This window comes from Taudactylus pleione, unplaced genomic scaffold (genome assembly GCF_031769625.1).
Source record: "Taudactylus pleione unplaced genomic scaffold, aTauple2 ptg000154l, whole genome shotgun sequence".
Taxonomy (NCBI): Eukaryota; Metazoa; Chordata; class Amphibia; order Anura; family Myobatrachidae; genus Taudactylus; species Taudactylus pleione.
In genome coordinates, this window is record NW_028284556.1 from 3695223 (window position 1) to 3711434 (window position 16212).

Here is a 16212-nt window from a genome sequence, read left to right on the forward strand (position 1 = left end):
CTAAACCTAACCCCCCTTCGCCGCTGCCAGGGGCATTTCTAGAGAGGAGGGGGCCCATGTGCAGTCTCCGACACGGCCCCCTTCTCTCTGTCCGGCGGCCGGCAGCGCACTGAGCTGTGCACGGCCAGCGCCGGAGTTATAGACTCTGGGCACTAGAGTGTGCCCAGAGTCTATAGAGTATGCGAAGTTCACCGGGGAAATTGCCGCGGTGGCCATTTTCCCTGTACTGCGCATGCACAAACGACGGGAACATGGCCGCGGTGGCCATTTTCCAGTCGTCTTTACGACGCCGGACCCCCGCGCCGACGTAGGACTCCGGAGAGGTAAGTAACACTATGGGTGCAGGGTGTGCGGTGCAGGGACCCCCTGGACCCAAGGACCCGTGTGCCCAGCACACCCTGCACCCATTATAGATACGCCCCTGCCCGCTGCCTAAACCTAAGTCTCCCGGGGTGCCTATCCCTAATCTCCCCCCGGGGGTGCCTAACCATTGATGGGGATGCCGGGTGTACTTGCGCTATACTGGTGGCATGTTAATTTTAATTTTCAATACTGTTCTAAGAATACACCTCCTTGATTAACCAGAACAAATGCATACATGAAAGCAGCTTATACTTGCCATTTCACCCTGAATTGAAGGGAGACTACCTGAAATTGTGGTGATTACTCTGACTCCAAGAGGGCACAACCCTGTGAAGACATCATCACTCTGTCCACTACGGAGGAAACACTGAGGAGAAGAATAAGAAAATGGGCAAAGCTCTCCAGCTCACTGACATATGAGTGGCTGGGTCAGGGGCGGATTGGGATGGAAATATGCAAGGACTGATATGCCCACTGTCAGATTCTAATGCCGGGTACACACTAAGCGGCCGGCAGATCGCAGCGACCTATCTGGCACATCTTCCAGTGTGTACCACTATGTCACTGACGATGTGCACTCCCACACGTTGTCAATGACATCGCCCATCGGACTTGCATGCAAGTCTGGCGGGCAACATCGTAAGTGAGGGTCATGCTGCCCCCGCTCTCGCGCCATTGCTCCCGGCATCAGCAAGTGTGCATGCACTTGCCAATGCTGACACCCCTCCGGGTCCCGTCGCTAACGAGGTCGGTACACACTACCAGCCTTAAGTCTTTAGATGCCAGCATTGGTTGCAACATTTGAACTTTCACCAGCCCTATGCTAGGTGCAGAACATCCATGTAAGTATGGCCTCCAATGTGAGCAATTCAGCGTCTCTATAGCCAACCCCCTGTAACCACCTAGGAACACCCAACACATTTCTAATACTCTACTTTGTGCATGCATATGAATCCGCACTGCAACTCAGACTCATGCGCAGATGAAAAACAAAGCACAAGAAAAATAAATAAAACACTTTGACCCCTACAGGAAAAAACACATTGAACTCCGACAGGAAAAAAAACCAAAAACATTATCCCCCACTGGAAAAAATAAAATACATTGGTCCACACAAAAAAATAAATAAAACACATTCATCCCCACGGGAAAAAAAATATACACATTGACACCAGACAGGACAAAAAAAAAACACAGTCTCCACAGGAAAAAAATAAAACACATTGGCCCCCACAAGAATAAAATAAAAATACATTAGCCTCAACAAGAAAAAAATATAAAAACACATTAGTCCCTACAGAAAACAATACACATTGGCCCCCACAGGAAAAAATACAAACACATTGGCCCCCACAAGAGAAAAAAAAAGCAACCCGCACAGAAAAAAAATAAAACACATTGGTTCACACTGGAAAAACAAACACATTGGCCCCTACAGAAATCAATAAAACAATAAGGAAAAATACACATTAAGCCCTGACAGGTAAAACTATGTGGGTAAGACTATCCGTACGCTCAGGGAGAGAATTGCCCTCCACCGTTACTCAATTAAGAAAGCCCTGCATTTGGTCGATACTAATACGCCACCAGTTGCGAGACATTTTGTCACAGCTAAACACCTCATAAAGGATTTCAAATGTATGCCGATTGATTGCATTCTTCCCCTAAAACGAGGTGGTGACAGGAATAAGCTCCTATTACAGAGGGAAAGCTTTTGGATTGACCGATTGAACACTGTTGTACCCAATGGGCTTAATGAGGGTCAATATTTGAGCTGTTTTCTTTGACTTTTCCAATTAAGCTCCTGTCTTTCTATATATCCTGTGCTCTCCACCATATGTCTTTTTGTACATGTCTTTTGTTATTTTTTTGTTTTTTTTGGGTATTGTTATATTGATATGTGTTGTCTATTGTCATGTATCGTTGGTGTGTCATATTGTGTTTATTACTGGCATTCTGATATGATTGTAATGCACTTGAGCCATTGTAGCCACTGAATTTAGCGGATTGATATGACCTGTTTGGGGTCACTATATTTCCCCTAGCACGCATTATTGGCTATATTGCCTTGCCTATTCTTTGGCTTTATTATGACTATGCGGCTCCGTGGTTACCGCTTCTGTGTTGTCTAGGTTACCGTCACGTCATCCCCGATCATGTGATCGAGTTGGTCACGTGGTTCGGCTACACGCTGTTGCCCACGTGTGCGCCTAGCCGCTTCCTGGAACCGTTGTGTACAGGGGGGTGGACGCGCGCACCTGTGGGTGAGTTCATTAATGTGTGTGGCTATATACATGGCTCCTTGTGCTGTAGTCTTCTCTGCTCTTGATAAAGGCGCATGCAGCGCCGAAACAGCTGTCGAGATTAGGCTTGCTGCTCTAGGGTCCGGTGAGATGCATACTGACAGTTTGGTGACCACCCTGGTTTCTATTAAGTATACCATTTAATTATACTTCACCCTGCTTGGACTCTATCAGTGACTGTTATCAATCATGCTGCCGCTCTTTGCTGCTATCTGAATACAGATTTTTTTTGCATTAATTTACTGGATGTGCTGGTTCTTTGTATCTGCTATCTACCATTACCATATGTACCGTGCACTCCCTCAATGACTCTTTTAATGAGTGCTACTGGGATTTGAACTTATATATATATATATATATATATATATATATATATATATGCGAATACAAAGTACTTGACACTCTTGCTTACTAAAGAACAACTTCGCTGGGTGCCCTCCTTCGCAAATGAATACAGAAAGTGGCAGTGTATAGACGGCACTCACAGCTATACAGTCAGTCAGTCAATGGTCGGAGGTCCCACTCCCCTCAAGTTCAACGTTTCAAATTTATTTCAAATTTTTCATCAGGAACCTGATGAAAAATGTAAAATAAATTTTAAACATTGAACTTGAGGGGAGTGGGACCTCCGACCATTGACTGACTGTATAGCCATGACTGCCGCCTATACACTGCCACTTTCTATATATATAGCGTTCCCGCTAGGCTGTTTTAGCGGGGCGCGGCGCCCTGCCCTCTTTCTGGAAGGCAAAAAGCGCCCTGCCCTCCAGAAGGAGGGCAAAAAGCGCCCTGCCCTAACAGCCTGCGGGAACCGTCTTCACCCGCCGGTCGCATTGTACCACGGGTGAGGGAATATGTGCGCCCGGCATCTATTCTCCCTGTCTGCAGGGCTTGGGGGCTGCCCGGCGTGTCCGTAAGTGCCGGGCACGCCCCCAAGAGTGATGAAAAGGGGACGCGTCTTATAAACACGCCCCCTTTTTGATGACCACGCCCCCTTCTCGGTCGTGCGCCTTTGGCGCGCACACGGACATGCCCTCACTAGCTCCGGCGCTAGAGGGAACACTATATATATATATATATATATATATATATATTTGCCCCCACACAGGAACAAAAAATAAAAAAACATTGTCCTCCACAAGACAAAAATAGGGTGAGCAGTGTAAGTCCCCGGGGCCAGCGGGAGTGGGACCCTGGAGTTGGTGAGTAGTGTATGTCCCCAGGCAGGGCAGGTTATGGGTATGTTCCAGGGTGGGGTTGGTAGTTAAGGAGGGTGCTGTACTGTGAAGCCAGGGGGTAGAGCTGTGAGCAAATCGCCCCCTCCAGAACTAGCAGCAGAAGAACGTGCTTCACAAACCCTGAAGAGATCCCGAGGAGGACGACGAAAAGGAGGATGTGGGCAGTAAACTGGCAGAAGGACTCAGGAGCAGAAGGATCACGTGGGTGCCCCCTTGAGCTGAAGGAAGGCTGTCACCAACTTCTTGTAGTGCCCATGAGTGCGTGGAGAAGAACTACAAGAAGGTGAGTGCAGGGGTGGGGGGGGGGCTTGTACTCTGTTATTGTTTTTTTTACATTGAACTAGTTATGGCCATCCATTTTCATTGCTGTTTTGTATTGCTCTTCACACACACATGACAATGGGTCTGCAATGGAGTGTACGGTTTGACCACTATAGTATGTAGCAAACTCTGAAGAGCGTAGCTTTTCAGAGTTTTGCCCCACTGACACCTAGCGATGCCACGAAAAAAGTCTGAGACACTAAGTGTGCCATGAATCAAGAAAGTTTGGGAAAAAATGGTCTATGGTAAAACAGTTTTGTTAGTTCATGGACCAAAAGCAGACTTAATGGCCATCTGTGTAGGCACTTTGACACCTCTCAATGGAGCAGTACACACCCCGACAGTGCCGCCCGCATTAGTGTTGTTTTCAAAATCTACCTGAAATGCTTTTTCAAAAGTAGACAGGTATACTTCTGGTGGGCGGACCTGACCCACCGCACTGTAATGCGGCTAGGAGAGATTCTCTGGACCACCCAAGTCACCTGAGGGTCCCCAGGATACTGTGGGCAAGAGCGGCTTGCACCTCGGCCCCCCGCACTGCCTCCACGCTGAAGTCCCGTCGCATAAACGAAACGCCATTGCCCGCGGCCGTCATCGTGGATCACAGCCGGGCATATACTCACCTCTCTTTTCCTCTAACAGCGTCTGCCTTTCTGACTAAAGACACTGGGCAGTCGGTGGGACACACTGCTACGTCATCCAGGCTAACTTGGCTGTGTGCAGGTACACTGGCGCACAGGACCCCCCGCGGCCGCCATTTTGACAGGACACTCTGCTCCACACAGCACTGGCTCTCCCACAAAGCCTTCTCTCCTTGTGCCATATGTTGTGACACTGTGAGACCACCTTTTTTACACTCAGGGCTCTAAACCCAGTCCCCCCCCCAGGGTAGGCTAGAGCTCCCTCTTGTGGCCTTGGCAGCAATTACACTTCATTTTATTATATCATAGCGTGTATCTAAAAATCAAACGGCTAAGGGGAAGGAAAAAAATGCAGCTTCCTCCTCATCTCCTGGCTCTCCTACATCACCCCCCACAGATAGCATTTTGGATGGGGTCTCTAACTCGCCCTATTTAGCACTGCTTCAGTAGCTATGGTTCAAGAAATATCGGAGCTTCTCTTTCCATTGCTAGACAAGAAACTAGCTGGCCTCAAAGAAGCCATAGATTCTGCAGTTTCGCAACTTAAGGAACATGACCGATGCTTCGCAGAGGCAGAACAACGTATCTCCAGCATCGAAGACGAACTAACAGAAGGACAATGTCATAATCCGCACACAGGAATCTGCGATTTCTGCTATGCAAGATAAACTAGAAGATTTAGAGAACCAAAATCGCAGTAACAACCTGCACCTTTTAGGTTACCGGAATCTGTAAAACAAAAAGATGTCATGGATCTGGTCTCTCGTTGGCTGCCATCTGAGCTCAACTGCTCCATACCCTCTACCACTCTCATCAACGAGCGAGTTCAGCGCATAGGTCCTGATAGATCATCTGATCAACGACAGCCTCGCCCAGTCATTATGAAAGTGCTGAATTACCTAGACAAGACGCGCATTCTCGATGCCTATTGTAAGTCTAAAGGACTCATGTACCAAGGACATAAATTATTGCTGTATCAAGACTTTTCATATTAAGTGGCAATGAGAAGAAGAGTTTTCTCCTATTTGCAAGGCGTTATTTGATCTAGGTTTAAAATTTGCTTTAATGTATCCTGCAAAATTGAAGATCCTATCTGACGGCAAACAGCACTTTTTTGATTCTCCAAAACCTGCGAAGATCTTCCTAGACTCTCTGTCTGGTGCTACTGCTCCTCCTAATAACGCAGATGATTGTACCTTTCATATCTGGTCTACTATTTGTTATTTTTCTTACGAATCGCTGGATACCTTTTGCAGAGATTTCAAATTACCTATCGGTTTATTATTTTTCTTTTGTCTGCTCTCACATTCTCCCCTCCCTCCCCCCCGACCTACTCTTCCCTTACCTCTTTCCCCATTCCTCTTGTGTTCGATTCTTATATATTTCAAATAGTTTGCGTGGGCCCATTTGGGCTTACTCTTGGGTTCTTAAAAAGTTTAAACTTCACATCTGAGAAGAGAGGGGTGATAGTGATCTTCCACAAATCCTTGAGATACACAATTATAGACTTCGTATTGGACATGGAGGGTAGATTTTTATTTCTTAAACTGACTTTAGAAGGTGAACTATTTACTCTTGTCACTTTGTATGCTCCCACAGGCTCCAACAATGCATTCCTCTTTGACATTTACATTCAACTTCAAAACTGGGCAGAAGGCGGCCTTATTTTGGGAGGCGACTTCAATACCACTATGTCTCCCAGTCTGGACAGAACTGGAGCATCAGGTGGGTGGCAGGGCAGCACGTCTCTAACATTAAAATTGCTAATCGACCCCCTAACACTAGTTGATTTGTGGAGACACCTCCACCCCCTAGCACGTGATTACACGTTTTACTCACATCCTCATCACTCCTCGGCTACATTCGATTTTTGGCTGGCCTTTAGTTCCTTACTCAATAGGATACAAACTTCACATATTGAAAACATAGTAATTTCGGATCATGCTCCTTTACGGTTTTTATTACAATTATCCACCTCCAAGGCTTCTTCCTTTAATTGGAGATTCCCTTCATATTTATCTACTTCTCCAGACTTCAAACAGCACATAGAACAACAATTCCACAATTCTAATAATGACAATATTTCTCATGTCGATGATATTTCTCTATTTTGCATCTAAACCAGAGCTGAGAGGACACATTTTGGCCTGTTTCTCATAAACGCCGCCTCTATGTTGCAGACTGATACGGAGGAGTCACGGCAGCTCTATCTGAATACTAAGAGATTGTATGATACACTATGCAAGGAGAGAGCCCAACATAATTTTGACTTTCAGAAACATTGCTATTTCCGTTGGGGAAATAAAGCAGGCAAGCTTTTGGCTAATGTAGTTAGAAGTCAGAAATCATCTCCCCACATTATATCACTTAAGAGTTCTTCAGGATCCCTTCACAAAACTGAAGATATTGCAGACTCCTTCTTACACTATTACACGGATTTCTATTCTGCACAAGATGATGATCCCGCTTTGGGAATGCGTTTTCTAAATTACGCTAATTTATCATCCATTTCCCAGGAGGCCCGTGGCTCACTGACAGCCCCTATTACGGAACTGGAGGATTCTTTGGCTATTAAATCTCTAGCCAATGGTAAATCCCCTGGTCCAGATGGCCTTAGCGCTGAGTATTACAAACTACTGACGCCCCACCCAAACCTATCGGCCAATATCCCTACGTAACCAGTACTTCAACATTTTTACTGGTATTATTGCCCAACATTTACAGTTAGTACTACCCCATCTTATACACCCCTCACAAACTGGATTTATGAAGGTACGACACTCGGTGCATAATATACATGACCTAGTTGCAGTGTTAGCTAAAACTCACCAGATAAAAGATAGACATGCACTCCTTGTCAGCTGTGATGCTGACAAGTCTTTTAATAGAGTGTCGTGGGCTCACCTCTTGCGTGCCTTTCAGTTGCAGAATTTTGGCCATGACTTTTTATTCACACTCCTATGGCATTCATAACAGTAAACGGCCTGAATACTCCTTCCCTTAGACTGCATAGAGGCTGTCCCCTGTCCCCTTTACTATTTAATTTGGCTATAGACCCCCTTATTCGCACTTTTCTGCTATGTCAACAATGGCAAGGAGTAAATATCGGAGATATCACTATAAAAGTCTCTGCATACGCAGACGACTTGCTATTATATTTTAGGAACCCACACTCTGCCATATCTAAACTCCTTCACATTTTGAAAGAGTTCAGTATAATCTGTTCTTTTTTTTTTTTTTTATAAATTACACTAAAACGGAGGCACTGGCCTTACATCCCGACACCACCATAGATTGGAATGATTCTTTTACTTTTAAATGAGCTAGGACAACTTTAAAATATCTGGGCCTTAATATCCCATCTCATCCCTCAGCTTTATACTCAGCTAATCTCCCTGCCTTAATACAACAAGGGGCTGGCTGGCAACTTTTAGCCTGGGGGGCAAATGCATGCAGGCGGCACATGGCACCCTGCCCCCCGGCCCAGCCCGCCACTGAATACAACGCACACTCTTAGAATTAGGATCTCCTAATTCAAACTTAGTCAACCAACCACTTTAGGAGGAATCAACCTCCCTTGCTTGAGGTCGTATGCCATAGCGGCATATTATCGTTATGCAATTGATTGGATTAAGGGCATGGGTGGATTTGCTGACACACCTTTGGAGCAGGCTTTTAGCACTGATGTCCCATTAGTTAGTTTATTACATACTCACCCTTCATCTTTTCCACCGCATTTAACACAAACCTTACTATTTCATACTACCTACTTGGCTTGGCGTAATGCCAGAGCGCAAATGAAGGTTTCTCCTAGCGTCTCATTATTTCTTCCCAGTAGTCACAACCCTGAGTTTACTGCTGGTTTTTTAACACAGATTTTTAAAACCTGGAGCTCACAAGGACTTAGGTACATATATCAATTACTACACAATGATTGTTTACCCATACAACCAATTAAAAGAAAGATTCCCAATATTTGTCTATTATCAAATACGTAGCTATGTCACCGCTTTGGTTCCCCGACTCTCAACTTTATTGGGGCAAAAAGAGGTTTGGATGATGTGCTGTCCTGCTGCCCTAACATGTTGTTTTCCACCTCCACGATATATACTTTTATACGACGAGTAATAAATTTAGACGTGGAGACAGCTGGAGTCACTAAATGGCGCTCTACATTTCCTACCATACCTTTAAGCTCTATTTTTCAATCTTTTATCAGATTTAATAAACAATTAATCTCGGCATCCTACGCCGAAATGCATTATAAGTTGTTGCACCGTGCTTATTTTACCCCCAAACTAAGATTTATTACTGGTGCTTCCACAGACTCTAATTGCTTCAAGTGTAAACAGCCCGATGTAGATCTAATGCATTGTATGTGGTCCTGTGCAGAGGTACAGAGGGTCTGGTCCCTAGTTCACGTATATATATCCACCACGCTGGGAATTAGCTTTGAATTAACGCCTGAGTGGGCGATGTGGCATATCCTGCCAATGTCTGAGTCATCTTGTCACCATAAAGGTGCCCGTCATCTATTAGCAAAGATTTGCAGCAGCTGCAAAGAAAACCATTTTGTCTCAATGGATCTCTGCTGATACTCTGCCACTCACTCTCTTACATCCTAGAATCTCCTATTTGTTCCATATGGACTGGTTGGAAAGGAATTATCTCTTAATAAAGATAAAGGAGCAGAAAAGCTTTTTGCCATTTGGCTCCCCTATGTTCGTACATTACACTTCCAGGTGAAAGATACACTCCATACTGCAGTCCAACTTACAGCTTGGTATAATGAAGAAATTGTATCTACAGGTGTTGCCCCCTTTTAAAAATAGAAGTTACAAATATATATATATATATATATATATATATATAGGTTCAAGCAAGGGATGGCTCTCCAGGACTTGTACAGCAATGAGAGAGTCTATGCTACAGCAACGTTTCGGTTTTAATAGCAAACACTCATCAGGTGAGTGCCGGATTTATGCAGTTGTTGTGTGTGTGTGTATATATATATATATGGAAATAGTAGTTCTTGGATCGCGCACAGTGTATTAACCTGATTGTGACATTAAAGTGCAGGTGTCATACATATGAAAAGTTAATCGACCACTTGAATCCTTCAAATAAGAGGAGGCAGCAGTCCCTTCCGTAGGTCTGTATGGCAATCAGACGAAATAGTGATCTGGAAAATGGGGTGGAAAGGACAAGCGCCAAATAGTGTGATAAATTAAAAAATATATAATTGTGCCCGTGCTCAAATAATAATGTGCGTACCAAAAGATAAATCTTTAAGGCTTATCTGTAAATCTTGTCAGTCGATTGAGTATACAAAGCTGGACCCGGGTTACTGGTGCCAGATAGGACCTTAGTAGGGAAAGGCTCTTAACAGAGCCAGGTGAAGAAGAAAAATAATATAGTGTAGTAATTTCAGAATACTGAGTCTCGTAAATAAATGGTTATGCGTACCCGATAGATTCTTGTGTAGATGCATATAGTGTTAACCTTTGGTAACTTTATCCAGGTTTCTTCCTTATTTTTCAGCCCCAAAAGTACCACATAAAGTGGTGATGGTCTTTAAATGAAATAAATAGCCATCATCAGCACTGGTGTACTTAAACAGGGGGACTTTATTACATAAATGGGGTAATGGACAAAGTATAGGACAAGTTAACACAAAAAGTAAAAAATTAGCTTATCTGTAAGGTGGTGTCAAGTCTGTCTGAGAGAGGCTGGCAGTGCCCAACGCGTTTCGTCCTTTGGACTTCCTCAGGGGTAGTGGTATAGGTGTAAATGTACAGCCTTATATACCCTATGGTGGAGGTAATCAATAAGTTTTGAATTGGCGCTAATCGCCGTTTGGCGCATGCGCAGTGCACCGCGGCCATCTTGGTGACATCATCCATGATGTCAGGGGTATCCCAAGATGCCGCGCATGATGCACCGCGCATGCGCGACTCGCGGCAAATACATCGCGTCTAGTAATAACAGATTCCGCCTTGTGTGCCGCGTGGGTGAAGTGGGAACACCCGGCGGCAAGTAGACAAGCGGGAATATTCACTAAAGTGTGGCACAATGCTTCTAGAGGCTAATGTAGGTGGCGGCCATCTTTTTGGTTATCCATAAACAATTTGATAGCTGGCGGCCATTTTGTTGGTTAGTAACAGGCTTCACTGGTGACATGATTTAAACGGTGGCCATTTTGTTGGTTTGAACAGGCACACAGTACTTTAAGGAATAGATTCTCAGCCTAAATGCATAATCCAAACTTATTATATACAAATCTAATAGTTATAGTCAATGTCACGTTGACATAATAAATTAATAAATAGACATATAAGTTAGGATATTACAAACAGATAACCAGATAAATTATGCAATACAAAATGTGGAGTGTAAAATAAAATAAAAGTGGGTTTTAGTCCCCATTAATAACACATAAAAGAATAATATGGCAATAAAAGTGACCTGGTTTTAGCATAAGATAGATATAATAGAGCATAAATAAATGCATAAAATATATACATAAAAACATATATATATATATACAAAGATTTTCTCTAAACCCTTTCTATATATACATAAAATACCATCGGACATTGTAGTATCACATATGGGGAATGGGAGTAAGAATGGGAAGACATATACAGAGACAAGTTTAAAACCACTTAAAGAAACGGAGCAATTTCATAATTGTCATTTAAGCCATGGGGTAATAATGTGTTTAGTTCGAAAATCCAGTACATCTCTCGCTGAGACAATTTTGTAGCAAGATCTCCTCCTCTTATGCCTAATTTGACATGCTCAATGCCCCTAAAGGAAAGGTGCTCTGGGTTCGCATCATGTTGTATTTTGAAATGTCTGGATATCGAATGGCTTTCAACTTTATTCTTTATGTTTCTTACATGTTCTTGAATTCTTAGTTTAAGATTCCTCTTAGTTTTGCCCACGTACTTTAATCCACAAGGGCATTCTAACAAATAAATTACTGAGCAAGTATTGCAATTGATGAAGTGTTTCATGTTAAACTGTTTAGAGTTGTTAAAATTAAAGAATGCCTTTCTATTGGGATGTAGATATCTGCACATATTGCAATGACCACATTTATAGGCCCCTACGCACTTGAGAGCTTGCTTGGTGGATGGGATTTGCTGGAGCATGCTCGGGGCTAAAATATCTTTGAGATTTTTAGCCTTCTTAAAAATAATAGTAGGTTGATTAGGTAAAATATCAGCTAAAATGGGGTCCATTTTAAGTATTCCCCAATGTTTGTTGAGGACACGCCTAATTCTTTTTTCTTCTTTATTGAATTGCGTTATGAAAGGTACCTGATCTTCTTTTTTGGATCGAGTCTTATATTCCAGAAGTTCTTTTCTATTCAAGTTTTCTGTTTTGGAAATGGCTTCCGTAATCAATGTGTCTGGGTAGCCCCTTTCCTTAAACCTGTCAGCATAGATGTTAAGTTGTGTATGGCAGACAGTTTCATCACTACAATTGCGTTTAATGCGGTAAAACTGGGAGTATGGAATATTGTCCTTCCAACTTTTTACATGTCCGCTTTTATAATGTAGATAACTGTTAGTGTCCACTGATTTAATATATGTTCTGGTAGTAATTTCATCATTGGATCCCCTCAATACAATATCTAAAAATTCAATTTCATCTTTTTGTAGATTGGAGGTGAATCTCAAGTTAAAATCATTAATATTGATGAATGTAATAAAATCACTAAAATCCGTAGCACTCCCTTTCCATATAATAATAATATCGTCAATATATCTCTTATAAAAATGAATGAAATGACTAAAAGGATTATTGTTAAAAATGTGTTCCGATTCCCAGTGCCCCATTAATAAATTAGCGTAACTAGGCGCAAAAACGGTACCCATCGCCGTGCCACATGTTTGTAAGAAAAAATCATCTAAAAACTTAAAATAATTATGTGTTAAAATAAATAAAATCACATCGCAGATAAACTGTTGGTGGTTCGCATCAATAGATAAATCCTTCTCTAGGTATTTTTTACACGCCTCAATCCCTTTGTGGTGTTCAATACTGGTGTACAAAGATTGGACATCTATAGTAGCCCACATGAAACAATCATCCCACCTAATTTCTTGTATATAATTTAAGAGACTAGTTGTATCTTTGAGGTATGAAGGAAGTGATTTCACATATTTATTAAGAAAAATGTCTACATATTCAGATGCATGTGACGTCAATGAGTCAATACCTGCTATGATGGGTCGACCTGGTGGGTTTCTTAAGTTCTTATGGATTTTGGGCAGATGGTAAAAAATGGGAATAACTGGGTTGGACATCATTACGTATTGGTATTCATTTTTTGTAATAAAGTTTTTCCGTAAACCTTGCACAAGTAATTCTCTAAAGAGTTCAACAAATTCTTCTGTGGGGTCTTTGGATAGTGGTATATATGAATTGGGATCATCTAAAAGCCGTACAGCCTCTTTAGTATAATCTAGCCTGTTCATAATAACAAGACCACCCCCCTTATCAGCCTGCTTGAAGACTAGATTTTTATTCTCTTGTAGAGCTTTAAGTGCTTGTTTCTCTTGATGCGTCAAGTTACTCTTTGGGGATATTTCAACTGGGGTATCTATTAGGTCCTTTTTAGTCATTTCATAGAACATGGATATGTTGCTACTCTTAGATTCTAGAGGGTAGAATTTGGACACAGGTTTAAGGCCTGATTTAGAACTATTCTCATAGTTGTGGATAATGGCTGTGTCTTTCTTCATGAAATGTCGTTTAAGTGTTAATTTTCTGACGAACTTGTTCAAGTCAATAAACGTCTGGAATCTATTACTTTTCTGTGTCGGTGAAAGGCATTCTTTAATTTTAACAACTCTAAACAGTTTAACATGAAACACTTCATCAATTGTAATACTTGCTCAGTAATTTATTTGTTAGAATGCCCTTGTGGATTAAAGTACGTGGGCAAAACTTAGAGGAATCTTAAACTAAGAATTCAAGAACATGTAAGAAACATAAAGAATAAAGTTGAAAGCCATTCGATATCCAGACATTTCAAAATACAACATGATGCGAACCCAGAGCACCTATCCTTTAGGGGCATTGAGCATGTCAAATTAGGCATAAGAGGAGGAGATCTTGCTACAAAATTGTCTCAGCGAGAGATGTACTGGATTTTCGAACTAAACACATTATTACCCCATGGCTTAAATGACAATTATGAAATTGCTCCGTTTCTTTAAGTGGTTTTAAACTTGTCTCTGTATATGTCTTCCCATTCTTACTCCCATTCCCCATATGTGATACTACAATGTCCGATGGTATTTTATGTATATATAGAAAGGGTTTAGAGAAAATCTTTGTATATATATATATGTTTTTATGTATATATTTTATGCATTTATTTATGCTCTATTATATCTATCTTATGCTAAAACCAGATCACTTTTATTGCCATATTATTCTTTTATGTGTTATTAATGGGGACTAAAACCCACTTTTATTTTATTTTACACTCCACATTTTGTATTGCATAATTTATCTGGTTATCTGTTTGTAATATCCTAACTTATATGTCTATTTATTAATTTATTATGTCAACGTGACATTGACTATAACTATTAGATTTGTATATAATAAGTTTGGATTATGCATTTAGGCTGAGAATCTATTCCTTAAAGTACTGTGTGCCTGTTCAAACCAACAAAATGGCCACCGTTTAAATCATGTCACCAGTGAAGCCTGTTACTAACCAACAAAATGGCCGCCAGCTATCAAATTGTTTATGGATAACCAAAAAGATGGCCGCCACCTACATTAGCCTCTAGAAGCATTGTGCCACACTTTAGTGAATATTCCCTCTTGTCTACTTGCCGTCGGGTGTTCCCACTTCACCCACGCGGCACACAAGGCGGAATCTGTTATTACTAGACGCGATGTATTTGCCGTGAGTCGCGCATGCGCGGTGCATCATGCGCGGCATCTTGGGATACCCCTGACATCATGGATGATGTCACCAAGATGGCCGCGGTGCACTGCGCATGCGCCAAACGGCGATTAGCGCCAATTCAAAACTTATTGATTACCTCCACCATAGGGTATATAAGGCTGTACATTTACACCTATACCACTACACCTGAGGAAGTCCAAAGGACGAAACGCGTTGGGCACTGCCAGCCTCTCTCAGACAGACTTGACACCACCTTACAGATAAGCTAATTTTTTACTTTTTGTGTTAACTTGTCCTATACTTTGTCCATTACCCCATTTATGTAATAAAGTCCCCCTGTTTAAGTACACCAGTGCTGATGATGGTTATTTATTTCATTTAAAGACCATCACCACTTTATGTGGTACTTTTGGGGCTGAAAAATAAGGACGAAACCTGGATAAAGTTACCAAAGGTTAACACTATATGCATCTACACAAGAATCTATCGGGTACGCATAACCATTTATTTACGAGACTCAGTATTCTGAAATTACTACACTATATTATTTTTCTTCTTCACCTGGCTCTGTTAAGAGCCTTTCCCTACTAAGGTCCTATCTGGCACCAGTAACCCGGGTCCAGCTTTGTATACTCAATCGACTGACAAGATTTACAGATAAGCCTTAAAGAATTATCTTTTGGTACGCACATTATTATTTGAGCACGGGCACAATTATATATTTTTTAATTTATCACACTATTTGGCGCTTGTCCTTTCCACCCCATTTTCCAGATATATATGCACTATGAGGGCTACAGGAATCTCTTCCTTATATATATATATATATATATATATATATAAGGAAGAGATTCCTGTAGCCCTCATAGTGCATTGACTAGGTGACTAATTTATTGTGCTGGATTCTGCCAAATTTATTGTAACTGGTTTATAGTTCATTGACTCTACAATTTCCATGGACTATAATTTGGATTGTCCCTACCTATCTTTTGATGTCTTGTTAATTGCTATTATGTAATGTTTATTGCAGTCTTACAATAAAATATGTTTTAAATAAAAAAGGAGACAGGTATGTAACATCTTAATAAGAGGCTTTTTGGGTACTTACCGTTGAATCCTTTTCTCTGAATCATGCTGGGGGACACTGGACCATGGGGTTGTAGCTGGGACTGCAAGGACCTGGCACTTAATTAATTCAATAACTTTAACTCTCGCTCCTCCCCTCTGCAACCCCATAACTCCAGTACAACTTCAAAAGTGCCTGGTAAGGAGAAGCAGTAACCCAGTGAAACTGTTAAAGTCAAAAATCAAAACAGAATCGCAGGAACCAATAGGTCAACAAAAAACAAAGACACCACGACTGAGCGTGAGGGAGGGAACGCAGTGTCCCCCAGCATGATTCAGAG